General features: G+C 35.6%; 1 long non-coding RNA gene across 1 annotated transcript; it reads right to left on the bottom strand.

Annotated features, from left to right (window-relative positions):
* Positions 1 to 12,731: 12,731 nt before the first annotated feature.
* LOC135301343 (uncharacterized) lies at positions 12,732 to 14,729 on the bottom strand. The gene is made up of 4 exons (XR_010363098.1): positions 14,154 to 14,729; positions 13,746 to 13,836; positions 13,032 to 13,104; positions 12,732 to 12,910 (listed from the first exon to the last, which is right to left on the bottom strand). It is a non-coding gene; the product is annotated as an uncharacterized LOC135301343 (long non-coding RNA).
* Between the last annotated feature and the right edge of the window lie 1,680 nt (positions 14,730 to 16,409).

Here is a 16,409-nt window from a genome sequence, read left to right as displayed (position 1 = left end):
CATTTTCTTTATTTTTGCTGAACCACTCGCTTTTTATAAAGCACATACAAAAATAGGAAAAGAAACAAAAAACCTAACCAAACAAAACAAAACCCCACAAATACAAAAAACCCAGAGCAGAATTTTATGTGTAAAATTTCTGAACACTTGTAACTTCTGTGGACAGGTAGCAATCTCAGGATATGCTCAGCTTCTTACACAATCTGTCAAAAGGGCTGGATTATAGCATGCCGTAGAATACTGTTAATTCTGAACCCTGATGAGCATCTTTGGAGTTATAAGTAGGTTTACTACATCAGACTATATGTTATATATATATGTTTATTACGTTAGTAGCCAAGAGGAGTGCCTCTGGTGCTGGCATGCTCAGCAGCAGAGCATTCTAGCATGGTGCACAAAGGGGGTTTCCTGAGGTGGAAGAACCTCAGGAGGAGCCATGGGAGCTGTCAGGAGCCACACGCTGACATGGGAGCACTGGATGAGACCTGGCTGGAGCCAGCAGCAGCAGCAGCCAAGCCCCCACATGCACAGAAGAATACCTTAGGGGTTATCTACCAGGAGTGCCACCCACAGGGTGAGCAAACAGGGCATGGCATGACACAGCTGGGCAGGAGCTGCACCCTGCCAGCCCCAGCAGTGAGCAATGGTATCCACTCAGGAGAAATCCAGGGCACCTCTGAGCTCTGCAGCCACCAGCACAGGCACAGTGCAGGGTGTGCCTGGCTGCACTGCAGCAGTGAGCACAGCGTGGGGGTGAGCCCATGCAAAGGAACCCCTCTGCCCCAGGAGGAGGGGAGTGGGAATACTGGGGACAGTGAGAAATAGACCCTATTCCCCAGGGTTCAGAACTGGGCTCTGTTCTCTTTAACATCCTTCTATGATACAGATTAGGAGTTGAATGTGCTTTCAGTCAGTTCACAGATTGCACTAAACTGGGTGGAAGTGTTGATCTGCTGGAGGGTAGCAAGGCACTACACAGTGATAAGGACAGGCTGGATCAACGGGCCAAGGCCACTTGTATGATATAAATATGGTTATGATATAATGTGATTATGTGTAAATACTACATTCAGTTCTGACCCCTCAAGTCACTGGGGTGCTGGAGCATATCCAAAGAAGGGTAATGAAGGTAGAAAAGGGCACAAATCTGATGAAGAGCATCTGAGGGAGCTGGAGCTGCTTAGCCTGGAGAAAACCAGCCTGAGGGGAGACCTTAATGTTCTCTACAACTACCTGAAAGGAGGCCATAGGGAGGAAAGGGTCAGTCTCTTCTCCCAAGTAACAAGTGATGGGAAGAGAGGACAGTGCTTCAAGTCAAGCCAGGGAAGGTTTAGTTTGGATATTAGGAAAAATTTCTTAACCCATAAAATGGTCAGTTATTGGCTGCTGGTCAAGTCTAGTTCAATGCAATAAACAAAATTCAAATGTACTTTTACCATACTGAAATCATTAGAGGGATCCCAGAATTTGTGGAGGTGTTTTGGTTTTTTTAATCTATCCACTGAAGAGTTAATATTTCAACCATTGTTTAGAAATCCAAAATCATCAAAGATGACATAGTTTCACTCTTCTATAGATATCATAGAAAATAGAGATCTTTCCTCTTAACAGAGAATGGAAATAAAGTAATTTATAATAGTCAAATAGGCTAATGAGTTCCAGAACGTTTCTTTTACAGTATGTGATTATTAAAGATAAAGCACTTTATTAAAAGATTTAAATAGTGTAATATTTTTCATAGTCTAGAATGAAAAGTCTGAAATGTGAAAACTGCCTAGTTCAGATGACCCAGTAGCAGCAATATAAAATAGTTTGCAAGACAAAGGCCAACCACTCTATTTTAAGATGTTTTATTATTCTGTCATGTATCTGATTTTTCAACATGGGCTTAGTTTCTAAACTTGTTTCCTGAAAATTTAAACATACTTTTGTGAGAGTTGCTATTGAAACTGCAGTGTTGCAGCCAATTTTTTACTGTTAAGAATGCTAAATGAGAAAAGCTGGATTAAGCTCTGCAGATACATTCTACAGTGTTTGTTGAACAGTTTATATTTAATATGTGAGTTAGCAATAGATACATCACAGCACACTGGGGACACTTTTAAGAATTATTATTATTCCTGTTTATTGGTGTGGTTTTTCTGCAGTTTAACGTACTGCACAGTAGAGTAATTGCTTTCAAGAAAACAGTAAGTATTAACCCCCAGTGAGGGTGTTCTATGGAAAAATATGTTGTCTAAAATTAACAGGCAATGATATATTTTTCCTCTAGGTTCACTTAGCAATTTAGTTGTATCACATTTTATCCTTTTTATGCTTGAAGAAATCTTTTGTATTAACTTTGCTACTTGAACAGGGCCAAGCCATAAACTCAGGTAGATTTATTGCTTCCTTCACCATTACATTTATCTGGCTTTTGTTATGGGGAACAGCAAACATACACAAATATCTTATTACCATACTTCCAAGAGGTGCAAGAACATAAAATGGAATTCTTATCATATAATGAAATAAATATGGTGCAATTTAAAAAGCATTTAATTTTTTTCAGCAATAAAACTAGTTTAAGATGGAGTGCTTGTATCCAAAAGACCATGGAAGTAGCTCATGGAAAACTTACATGATATTTGTTCCTCATAACCAGTAGTATACAGGTATATAGGATGATTTGCATCATAATCTGCTCATTTTAACTTCCCAACACAATTACCATGTGCTAGCTGGTTTATTTGGAAACCAGGCAAAGGCTGAAGTCATCCAGAGAAGTTCCTCTTCAACTACTTTGTTAAGACAACTTCAAAGTATGATTAGTGCCTAAAACTACCTATTAACCAACTCTGCATTATTACTTGAAAAAGTAAAAAGCTTACAATAAAATAAAGTAAGATAAAAAAAATAAAATATGATAATAATAGTAGTAGTAGTAGTACTACTACTAATAATAATAATAAAGACCTTTTTAACAGTACAAAATTGCATCAACTGGTATTATCAACAGCATTATTTGACAAAAAATAGTTAGACATTTCTGAGAAAGGTGATACGCTAAAGAGTTTTGAATGCTCATTAATATTACACTAAAATGCTTGCTATTATTATTATGAGTATTAGCTCATAGAACTTTACATGGCATTGCTCACATAATGGTCTTTCACCACTGTGAATTCAGCTCCTAAATTCCTTCCTATCTGTCAAATGATGCTTTCCACATAAAGACTCAGAAAACTCTGTGAGAGTTTAAAATTTGATTTGTTAAAAGGCCACATTAGGTTATTCATAGAGTATATTTACTTTGAAGACTGGATATCTGGCAACTAGGTTGTAAAGGAATAAAACAAATAATTGAAAAAACTTTAGTAAGTATCTGCTTATCTAGTGAAAAGAATGGCTTGTCAACAAAATCCTTATGTGACATCACTTCAAGAGTGATTGCTAAATTTGTTATTGAAAATCTAGAAACACATTCAGAGATAAAAAAATAATAATCTATATATAGAACATTTGACAATTTAATGTATCTTAGAATTCAGGCACCCATTTGCTCTTACTATCCAATATCTTAACTCATTATTTAGAAATACTTTATCCTAAAATGTAAGAGCTTTTAGTTGCAGATATTCCTATTTTTATTTTCAAAACTCATTGAAATCAAAGACATCCAAATTTAAAAGAAAATAAATGTTAAAGAAGAACAATCTGCTTCAGGCAGCAAACAAATCAGAATCTTTATATTTTCTTTCCAAATTGGACATGGTTATTTTAAAATCTGTTTAATTTTTCAGTTTTCTTCAATTTAACTAATATTTGTTATAAGAAAAAGAAAAACTTTACTAACTGACATAATCTCTGCCTATTTTATGTCATTCCTGCTTTTTGTTTTCCTGCTGCTGCTCTGTGAAGGAAAATATGGCCCTTCACATTCTAAGGCCATCTTTAAAAATTGCCTAGAAGCAACAGAAACTTTTTTTTTTCCTTCACTGACAGCCGCCTGAAGAGGGTGGTGCCCACCATCACATTTTTGACAAACAGGCTAGTACTTCTTCTACTCAAATATATGCTTCAGTGATAATAGCTCTAACATACTATCTGCAAGAATCCTCCCAGGAAATAGTTTAAAGGTTTACCAGTAACTTCAGTTTCTTAGTTTGCTTTAAAAAAATAAATTTGGTATGCCTAAATCCAAACATATAATAATGAAACAACAGTTCAGGATGCATAGAAGAATTTATTAGATTTTTTTTAAAGTACTGTGGTTAAGATATCAGTTTAGAAGCAGAAGTGCAAACCAGTGAATGATGCCCAGACACTTCAATTTTTAGAAAAATTACTTTTATGGGGTTAACCAGAGCTTTTTTTTTCCTCATGCAAGTAAAAGTTCTTGCAGTGAACAGTTTAGGACTGTTGTGTTACATCTATTTAATTAAAGGAAGCTTTTTGAAGTGTTATTAAGAATGAGGAATTTAAGAGTTACTCTTTTGTGTTTAGCTTAAGCCATTTCCCCAATTCCTTTAAGTCAAAATCAGTAAAAGTGTCTCCAGCTATTTTTTAGGATTTAAATAGAATTTTCATTTTTAATTCTGTTGCTAACTCTCACCAAAAGGAAGAGCATAACTGTATTATAGCAAATCACTAACTTCCGTTAATTTAGGAAAGCAGAAGTACAGAATTATTTCATGGTACCAAACATAGGCTGGAAAATGGATAACTATTGCAGAATACATATCAAATTTTTATGCTCAATATTCCTAATGTGAAAATATCTCAATAATTATTTCCATTAGATAAAATGCAAATGTGTTATTTGTACATGACTAGAACAATGAGGACACCTCTCAAGAAATAGAACCCATGCTGCCTCTAAGACCAGAGATCCCTAAGCCAGAAACTCAAATGATTAAGCAGAAATATTTCCCATAATCCTACTGATAGCTCTGACTGCTGTTTCACAACAAAATAAATATAACAACTTGCTTTAGCAGTGCATGTCATCCGGTGCAAAATAATCTGCTAGGACAGTACCAGGGCATAAAGAAACACATAATAAATATCCAAATGTATTCCCTTAGACTGAAACATTGTATAAAATTTTCATAGACAACATAGAATCCAAATGATCAGGCAAGTTCATGGCTTGAACATCTGCCAAAAGCAGATATTTAAAATCATTCAGAGACTCTTCCGATCACACGATAACTTATACACACTTTGCACTGTTAGCCACCCCACAATCTGCCATCCTGTTGCCACTCATATTTGAAAGGCCATTCATTTAGATTGTTGTTATTTACTAAAGTACATATCTGAGATGCAAATGTTGCTGTCATTATTTGCTGTTTTCCTGCTATTCAAACTGTGAAGTTCCTCAGCCACACAGCAGGTGAACAGGGAAGGCATCGCAGATGAAATGACATGTAATTAAATAAATAATAAAGGAAAAAAGATTAAATATATAATACTGCCATGTAATAAAGATATGTGTTGTGCTGTGCAGTAGGAACATATTCATTGTGGAGTAAGGTGGCTAAAGAAGGCAAGGTGAGGTGACTTGAGGATAACTAAGTGTGATCATGTCTTTCAGTCACTTTTACCTAATGAGAAATGAAGAAGAATGAAAATAATAAGTTTTTATGTTGAGATTGTCATATGATTCTATAGAAATAAATTTAAGAACAATTTGGATCAGAAAATTTTTGAGGTACACAAAACAAACATGATAAGGACTTGACAGTACAAAATACAGAAAAAATTAAAGCAACAGTAAATGGAATAATATCCATTGAAATATGATCTTTTAAAAGGACTACTAAATTCCCCTCATGCTGTGTATGAGTTGAGAGTCCTCAACAAAAGCACTTAGCATGGACAGATCATAAACAAGACAAAAAGTTGGAAAGAGAATCCAGATTAATGACACAAAGTAGCTATATTCTTTGACTGAAGAGAAAAAAACCCTACTTTCTTTTAAAAATGACCCACTAATGAAATGGAAGTAAGCTCATTACAGATGCAGAATCTACAAAAACATTACTTTATTAAAATCTCCTGTGATTATCTACCCTAGAGGAGTGAGAAGGATTTGGCAAGTAGAAGAAAATCAAGAATAGTACTGAAAAGAGGTAAAAGGGTCACTGCTTGAAAAATTAAAAAGCTCAAATTTCTTGCTCAGTTCTGTGAGTGTGTGAACAACACTGGAAGCAGCACAGCCAGGGTGTATAATTCTCCAAGGGCTAGACTGAACTTGTGTTCTACAGTAATCTTGCTTTGTATCTATTCTGTCTGGATTTAAATTGATGCTAGGAACAGCTTGAAGGAGTGAGATCTCTTCAGTTTAAAGCTGATACTTCCCTGGATCATGATCTTTTGTTAGAGTACCTTATCAGTATGGAATGAATGGCTGCACTAGAAATATCTGCTACTTTCAGTCTCATTCACACATGCAGCCCCAATACAGAAACCAGAAACATCCTGCAGCTTTGCAGCAATTGAAACCAGGATGTTATAAGACTGTTTTAATGAATACAATTGTTCACAGATAGTTCCCTATTCAGCCCATCAGATTAATGATGACAGGGTCTGCTTTTCTCAAAGTATATTACTAAAATGAGCTAATGAAATTATAAAAACCCTACAACAATGCTGACTGCATCGAAACAAATAAAATACCTTTTATAGTCCTGATATCAGCACAAGGACACTGTCAAGTTCGTACATCTTCTAAATTGCTCCTTTTTATTATGCCTTCTTGTGTGGATTACTAGGATTTTATTAGTCACTTCTCAACTTTCCTGTTTATTTTCCCTGAATATATAAGGTACAGCAAGTTAAATTAATACACATTGTATAAATTCTTTTGATTTGAATCTTGGAATTTTTTTCTATTTTGAGGACACTTTCTTTATCCTTTGCAAATATATATTTGTGCAATTTGTTTTTAGAAATCTTCCAGAATGCTTAGAAATTTCTACTTTGTGACAGTTATCTGAACCTACTCCAGTGTTTCGTCATCTTACTTTTGGAAAGGTTTTCCCAATAGCTTGAATTTCTTCTTTGTTGAAACCTGTAGCTTTTTGTTTCAGCCGTAGCAAATTATTATTTCTTATTGTAGCATTAGCAATGCTGGAATGCACTCCTCATGTGATTTAAGTCAAATCATTGATGAAAAGTAATTAGCCAGCAATCTCTGAATTATACATACAGAATCAAATTGGGAAATCACAACATGTTTGTAAACATCTATAAATTTCATTAGCCTTGTATAAGTAATCCCCAGAAATCCTCACCCTTATCTGCTCCCTCACTCACCAAATATTCCTGGTTATGTGCCCTTCTCCCTCCTGTCTCTCAGGAAACCTGGGTTACAAATGGTACCCACCACTTCCAGGAGTACCTTCCCTTACTTACCTACACTTTTTGTTAGAGATGGAAGGGTGACTTTAAACTTTGTGTGCAGCCATGCTGCTCCTCTCAGCCCACTAATCCACACACCAGTGAGGAGCACCCTGAGAGGTCAGATACACAAACCTCATTTGTGAGCCCCTACTTGTTCCTCTCCTTAGCATCAAAAGCCCATTTAGATTTAAACTCCTCATGACATTCAAAGGGAGATATTTTCAGACAGACCTAGGAAAATGTTCACATGGAGCCCAGCCAGATTACTGTGCTGTTGTGCAATATGCACTGTCACAAATTGCTGTGCTTCTTTTACATGTCTTTTCAAACTGAATTATTTTCTCAGAAGTCTCAACCTAAAAAGCCTACTTTCCCTTCATAGACTGGAATTAAATTTCTTTGACCTAGATATTTTTTTGTAAAACTCAACATGAGTCTTCCTGATCTATTTTTCCCATTTGGTTACTGATAGCTGTTTGATTATGTCCCTTTTTAAAGCATGTTTGAATTTTCGATTACTCATAGATGTTATAGTCAAAGTCTTGTTATGGGTAAAAGAGAAGACATGGCACTAAGAATCATTATTTGGCCAATTATGGCCTAATAAAGATATCAAATTATTGATATAATATGTAAGAGTCCTATACAACTGTAAAAGTTGTATAAAACCTTCCAGTTACGTACCCTTTTTCTCTGGTGTCAAAGTCACTCTCCCAAATATTGTCTGGTCCTAATCCTGTCACTTCAGTTTTGTTCAAAAAGAAGGAAGAGGAAGTCACTAAAGGCAATTAGTGTGCTAAGATATTTTTTGTGATCACATGGTGATGATTTCTCCCTCCTCTTTCTGGAAGGAGTGTGATATAGAAGTTCCTTTCATATCACTTGTACTCTGCCTGGGTTTCCCTCTTTCCCCGTTTGTCCTGAGGGAAATGGTGCTCAAGAGCATGCTTCTTAGATTTACTGCTCTAACTTACATGTGATACATATACATGCTAGCTCATCTGAACCCTACTTGCTCCTCAGATTCATTTATCCTCAGATTCATACATCCTCTATGGAACAGTGTTAAATTGCAGCAATTTAAAAATATTTAGCCCCTATGTTAGGCTGTGTGGAAAATAGGGTGGCATCAAAAAGGGGTGATATTTTTCTAGGTCACAGTCATTAATAAAGAGGAAAGTCTGTACTTCATGGAGGGTAGTTTTATGGGGCATGAAGAGATATATATGTCCACACTATACAGTCTTGTGTTCACTAGGCCATGCTGTATGGATCCTCACCACTTGAGAAAAATTCAGAAGTCATTAGTGTTAGTGAAAATAACTGCATAGGATACTGAAGAATCACAGAAATCTTCTACTGAGAAATAATTTTAAAAAATATATTCTCCAAAGCATTAATCTAAACAGTATATCAGCTGTTTATAGGATTCCTACATGCTCTATTTCTGACTAATATTTAACCACCAAGACACCTGAAGAAATATTTAGGATTAGGAAACACATTTTAACTAATAACAAAGGAAGTAATTAAGTTGAATGGTGGAACACATTTACAGACAATGAGATTCTCTTGCGTGTAGACTCTCCTTGATGAACACTGCAGGAACATCAATGTCTTTGGAAGCAAAAAACTGGAGAGGACAAAGTATTTCAAATTGTGTTTAGGGAATAATTTTTCATTAGTATGATGAACTGCATTATACCTTGAAGGAATTCTTCCATCTATGATTCAAATTATCCTAAAAACACTCCCTGCCAGTATCAAGTACACATAAAATATCACCAAGTGTTGAAGAGCATTTGTATATACCATGAAGAATCTTAGTTTCTCTTGGTTTACATTTTATTCTATTTTATATAAACAGAATTTTTATTTTATAGTCTATCTATGAGGACAACACTGCAGTTTTTAATTAAATTCAATCCTATAAATTCTTCTTTCCTTGTCAGAATATAAACTTCTATTTTGAACTCTCTGTTAAACTTTGTTGTTACTTAGAAAATAGAATCTAAGTTTATGACGAAGTTTATAATTCAAGATACAAGACCCACTATTCTAGTAGAGTATATTAATGTTTTCATTAGCTTTTCCAAGTGTCTGGCAACAGACCAGGAAACATTTCTGTATCAATTATAATTTCTGGCATTCAGACAGTTTTTCCTATTGTCTTTTGCGCCAGATGAAAACGAACCAGTTTAGCTGCTAGAAATAACTACCAACTAATATTTGTAAATTAGAGATTATATTTTTTGTTCTGAACTAAACCAGTGAGGCATGGAATAACAGAGTATTTTAAACTGATTTATTAATCTGAAATGTGGATTTAATTGACTCAATCTATCTGTAAAGCACTCTACAAAGACCATTTCACTCAAGAATCTTAACATTATCAGTAGCAGAGATGGCAACAGTGTACACACAAAGTTAAGATAATAAAGTCGTTTGACTTTATCAGAGGAAAAAAGTATTGCTTTAGCACTGGTCACTGAAACATACACTCCTACATGCTATGACATAATTGCATTTATGCAGCTGGACAGATTTTCTTATCAACCCCTTGTTTATAATTGTAATAAATTTTCCTGCGCTCAGTCAAATCTTGCAGCGCATGGAAAGACTAGAAGTATTGCCTATAACCTTACTGGAAAAAATAGTTACCACAGAGCAACAAAAATTTTACCAATTAGAAAAAATTATTTTTAAGAGGATACTTTTTGGGAGCTTGATCAGATATCCTGTTATTTAGAAGTAACTTATTGTAGTAAATGAAAAAATTCTAACCTTTCTAATTAGATGGGGATTTCTGAAATTCTGAAAACCACTTTCTCAGCTAAAGGATTTTGAAACCATGTATGCTTCTTTTCAGAGGGAAAAAAATATTCTATTTTGAAACCATGTATGCTTCTTTTCAGAGGGAAAAAAATATTCTACAAAAAACAAAGCATAGTGCAGAGTGAAGGGAGAACCTTTTTTGGTTGCTATACCAGCTCTCCCTGCATTGCACGAAACATAAAGATGTTCTCTCTGTATAGATAAAGAGTGATCTCTCCCCATCCTTAACCAGGGAGCTTTTTCTTGCATTTTCTGTCCTCCATCCAGCTGAGGAGAGGAGGGAGAGAGAGACTTTGGTGTGCATTTGGATCCCGTCTGGGGCAAACCCACCACAGTAGCCCCAATCCCGTGAACTCATATAGTCATGCACTATGTCTCTATAGCTTCTAGCATTAGATGTGAACCAGATTATGCTTTTTCAGCATAGTATTTATATTCCATAAGGCTACAAATTTTTCCATAGCTAAACAGCTAAGTATTCTCTTTGTAGTTCTTTCCAGAATATGTTTCATATTGGACATTCAGTCTGGGACAATAGATTCTTCAGTTTGTTTTTATTTGCTCTGTCCTCTCCTCAGCTTCTGACATTTTTAGCTTCTAAGTTTATGCATTAGTAACAAAACCAAGATGTTAAAAATACATTTCAGTCTAGAATAGGCACAACTAGAAACATTTCCATTGTTATGGCTTTTTTTTTTCAAATGGAAGAAATAAATATTTTCAAGATGGGATTAAAAAACCCAACAACCACTTTTTGACATTAATTTCTACTTTTAGAGAATTGACAACAAAATCAAAGCAGTCATAGAATTACAGAGTGTCTTGGGTTGACTGGGACCTTAAAGATCAACCACCCTGCTGTGGGCAGAGACACCTTTCACTAGATCAGGTTACTCAGAGCTCCATCCAACATGGCTTTGAACACTCCTGGGAATGGGACACCCACAGCCCTGAGCAGAAATGGTGAACTTTCCCTCATAGAAGAAGAAAGTGATGTTCTACTGTTTTCACATAAGTTTTGTATTTAAGAGAAGTGGAAAAGGAATTTCTTCTGCATTTGGGCACATCCCAGAGCATCTGAACCACATATATCCCTAGTTTATTGTATGGATATTGCATGGTACATGATATCTTTTTAAAAGATTTTTGAGAGCTCTGGAAATGGGGAAGTCTTGGCTTAAAATTTTGTTAACTGAAAGAAAATGAACTGATTCCCTTATTTCAGATAAGTTCCCTACACATTATGCTACCACAAAATTTTTTATCTAGTTTGAAAAAAAATATTATTTATTCTATTCCTTCTATTCTGTACTACTATTTCTCTCTGTTTGTATTCTGTACTTATTTTTCTACCTTCCAGATTTTTTTTTCTCCACAAGACAATTAGTACCCCTAAAAAGATATGAACTGGAAAACAGTGTCTCAGTTTTGGAGTCAGTATGCATAGTTTGCTGGGTTCTTTAGTGATAAATCTGTGTACATGTTTTGTCACAGAAATTATTACGAATTGATTGTTTCCTAGTGGACCTTGCCAGTCTTCAGAACATCTGTTTCTTTCATAATTCCCACATAAAATTATGTCACAAATAAAGAAATCTGTATGATATCTAAGTTATGCTGAAATAATCTTCATCTTAGTGTGCTTTGATGTTTCTTAGTTTTGGGTAGAAACAAAGGCAACCACAGTAGCAGATATTCAGTGTCCTTGCAGTCTCATTCCGTTCAAGATCACACTTGGCTGATCCATTTACAAGTGCGAAGGTAAGCTCTCAGGAAAAACATTCAGATTCTTCTTTGTCACTCTTTTGTGTTTCTCACAGGAGAGCAAAAATTTAAGCAACCTTAACAAAATAATTTTCTATTATCTCATCTTTATCCCTTTATCAGTCCTGCATATGCTTACTCTATGTCTCCCAACAAAAAAAAATCTTATCACTGCTCAAAAAAACCCCCATGTTTGATGCACTTTAAGATATCCAATTTGCATTTTTTCCAGACACAGTGCCCTGGTAGCTCATGATCAGTTAAAAATCTGAGGTTTTTGTCTTCCTCTCTTTCCAAATTATAAGATCTCAGTTTCCAGTAGAAACTGTTCTTAGTCCCCAAGTGTATGACCCTGGCTCTTGTGCTATTGAATTATGTTCTACCTCAGCTTCTTCTAGCCTCATTTATATCAATTGGAGTGTGCCAAAAATATTTCCCTATGGGGACTGGGATTCCTTTTGTGTAATTAACTTTATCAAAAACAAGGAAATATTTAAGAAATTTGCTTTGCTTTACATATCAAAATTAATTTGATATCACATTTGTTAATTTCCTCTATGCATTAATTCCAAATTTTGCAAGGTTAATATAGTTATATAAAGATTTTGGATTCATTTAATTATCTAGATTCAAAAAACCTACATATCTTCTCTGCTTCCCCCAAAAGCCCATTACTTGCATAAAACCCTTATCTAAGGAGTTTTAGGCTACAAAAAACCATTCACATTGGATGTTCTAATTGATATACTTTATTCCCTTGTTCTGTGCATCTGTTCACCAAAAAGCAGGAAGTGAGTCAGCTTCATTTGAAGCCTTAATAACCTTATTTAGGACCAGACAATAAAGATTTTCCCATCCAAACGTATGCTGATATGAAATTAATTTTCAGTTATTGTTATCCAATGAATGAACGAAATAGTGCCTTTAGAGGGAAACAGACAAAAAACAGAAAGAGATTTGTATTTATTTTTACATTATTATATGCCTGACTAACTGTTGAACAATAATTAAATTTTTCGTTCAGGTGATATAACTCAGCTTACCTAGTGCACAGCAGAAATGAGGTTCTAGTAAACAGTCAGCAGGAACTGTTCTTTTAAGCTCCGGAATGATTACCTGTAGGAGTGTAGGAGAGTACCCCCTAATGACAGAGTGGCAAAGCTAGCCTTTGTCCTCCAAAAAAGGAAAGAAGCCCAGAAGTTTCTCTCAATGATCAGGTGAAAAGCCACCTTATAGGACCCCAGAGGCTTCACTAAAACCTTGGGGACACCTAATTGGATAGAAGCCAAAAAGTCCCGCCTGACCCATCAGGTAGAAAAGAGGAGAACAAAGAACCACAAGGCTTTTGTGAAGGTGTTTCTACCAGGGGCAGACCTCTGTACCTGGCTTGGATTTTCTGTTTGTTATTTTGCCTTTTATTAAACCTTTTTGTTTCTAACACTGCAGCAGAAGCCATCCTGCTCATTATTTACCTCCAAAGGTAATAGCTAAGCTATCCTTGGGTGTATTAGGTTCCCTTTTGAAGGTTCATAAACTCTGGCCCGACAAAAAGGAACTTAATAATTACCCAGGTGCTTTAGCATGCTGTTTAGGACAGTAGCAGCAGGCATTGTGCATGAGTCTCAAGTGCTGCTCAACAGCAGCTGGACATGAGCCAGCTTGTGCCCAGGTGGCCAAGAAGGCCAATGGTATCCTGGTCTGGATCAGCAATAGCATGGCCAGCAGGAGCTGGGCAGGGATTGTGTCCCTGTACTCACCACTGGCAAGGCTGCACCTTGAGTGCTGGGTCCAGCTCTGGGCTACTCACTTCAGGAAGAACATTCAGGAGTCCAGAAAAGGGCAAGGGAGCTAGGGAAAGATGTGGAGCACAAGTCTTATGAGAAGCAGCTGATGGAATGTTTAGCCTGGAGAAAAGGAGACAGTCACTCTCTACAACTCCCTGAAAGGAGGCTGTAGCCAGGTGGGGGTAGGCTCTTCTCCCACGTGACAAGTAACAGTATGAGAGAATATAGTCCTAATTCATGCCAGAGAATTAAGTAGTTGGACACTAGAAGGAATTTCTTCAGAGAAGGGATGATGAGACATTGGAATGGGCTGCCCAGGGAGGCGATGGAGTCACTGTCCCTGGAAGTGTTTAAGAAAAGATGGGATGCGGTACTCAGTACCATGATCTAGATGACAAGGTAGTGTAATGTCACAGGTGGGACTCAATGATGTCAATTTTTTTCCCCATCTAGTTGGTCCTGTAATTCTAAATGGTCAGCTGCCTATATGAGTTCAGAACAGATTTGCAGGGAGTTCCATCCCATCTGGCCTGAGAAGCCTTTGTGAGCCCCCTTCAACACACACACTGTGACATACAACCCTGTTCAAAGATTCAGTTCTGTGCAGAAGCTTCACCTTTATGCAAAGAAGTCCATTAAATTGGAATGCTTGCGTTTGGGTTCTCTTTACTGATCTCCTGGAATGTCTGTGTAATAAGGCTGGTACACTTAGCTAGTATGTCCTTTTCCTCAGAACACTTTCCTTATTTAATGTTACCAGAGAGTCAAATAGGTAGTTAATGCAGATTTTGAATTAAACAGAAAGGACAGTACTCCTGTGATCTGAATTCAGTCTGGCTCACTTTTGCCTAGATATCTTAGGCTGATATATCTACATCAAACTTGTTTAGTTTGGGGTTTTATTTTTTATTTTTATTTTTTAAATCTGGATAAAATTGGTGTGATTCAGCAAGGAATCTGGCAGTATACATAGGCAAATATATATATGCAAATACATATACCATGGATGAATTATCAGCAAATGCCACATTCTGGAATTTAGAGCATATCTGAAATATGATTTTTTTTTTTCCCTAGGGCTAGTTTTAGAAATTCTTTGAGAGTTTAGCTTAATCTACATCATATTGAGGATGGTGTCAGCAGCTGTTAGGAGTGGTCCAGTGTAAACAAAGCTGAGTTGTAGATTGTGGAACAATTATGTTGGAAATTTAAAATTAAAGACTTGAATTTTTACTACAAACAGTGATTCATAATAACCCCCTATAACCTTGAAATGTTTTGTTGGCCTTTAGAAAAACAGGAGTCAAAATTAAGTAGTTCCTTCACCTACCCTAAATTGGTATTAATTTGTAACTGCTTTTTCAGGGAGGCAGATAATTTGCTAGTGTTATCCATACAGTGAAATTATACATATAATTTCCCTTAAGTTTCAAAGCTATAATAGCTTCCATTAAAAATAATAGTTTAATATGTTGCTTATTTATAACTAGAAAGTATACATAGAAGAAAAATTTTACAACAGAAAGGAGAATGTATACAGGACCTACAGCCACACTTGGGAAAGTTAGACCATTGTAATTTCTAGTAGCAATTCAATTTCTATTAGCAGTCCTTAAACTTTGTCTGACCTACGATTTCACACAGTTTTAAAAAGGAAAAAAAATTAAAAGGGCTGCTACATTAACTTGCTAACACAGTAATCTTTCACTACATAATTTTGGGAGATAACTCTAGGGCAGCCCAAAGGTACTACCAAAATAATGTTTCTGAACACCAATTTGATAACTTGATTTTTAACTTGATATTTTATTAATATATTCAGTGGAAAACTTTGTCAATAATGCCAGTAATAAATATAAATACATCCACCATAAGACATAAGTATATATTTGTTGTTTAGTCACATACCTGTCATTGTATGCAGCATTTCAAGTTATATTACTACTTGTTAATAATACCAAAAAGTAATGACAAATGTTCTGGAAGCAAGTCACACAAAGTACAGTTTCTCAACTGTGCTTTTCTTTCTCTGTTTCTTATATCAAATATTCTTTGTGTCAGCTCAGTGTAATTTTAGAATGAGTACTATATGCAAGAGAAGAAAATCTTAGTCTCATTGCTCCTCTTTAGGTTGGAACAGCTTGCAGTTAATTTTGTCATAGTTTGTTTTCAGTTTTCAGTCATGATCAGTAATGTTGTCAGTACTGAAATATTAATCATATGTAATCCACAGAGTTCAGCTATATCCTTTTCTGTTGAAAATAATATTTTTTAATTCTTCAGTCCTAAATAAAAAATACTTGCAGGATTTATGGAGGGTTTTATTTGATTTGGTTAGCTGGGGTTTTTGTTGGTATATGTTCAAGTATTTACTGCTGTTTATTTACAACTGAGTAGACCCTTTAGCAGATGCCAATTCAATTACCTTAATCTTGCTGTGTTGTAAAAGGTGGTCAGAGCTAAACCTAGAAAGGAAACATAAACATGCTTTCTACTCAAGCTACAATTTAAGAACCCATGTGGTCAATATTTTGTTTGTAGATATATTTTTGTGGATTTTCTCCAAGTCCATTTAGAACTACAGAGAAAGAGAAATTTATCTGCTATAGTCTTATGTTATTTGCTGATAACATGGAT

Source organism: Passer domesticus, chromosome 5 (assembly GCF_036417665.1).
Source record: "Passer domesticus isolate bPasDom1 chromosome 5, bPasDom1.hap1, whole genome shotgun sequence".
NCBI classification, from domain to species: domain Eukaryota; kingdom Metazoa; phylum Chordata; class Aves; order Passeriformes; family Passeridae; genus Passer; species Passer domesticus.
This window is presented reverse-complemented; position numbering and strand designations above follow the sequence as displayed.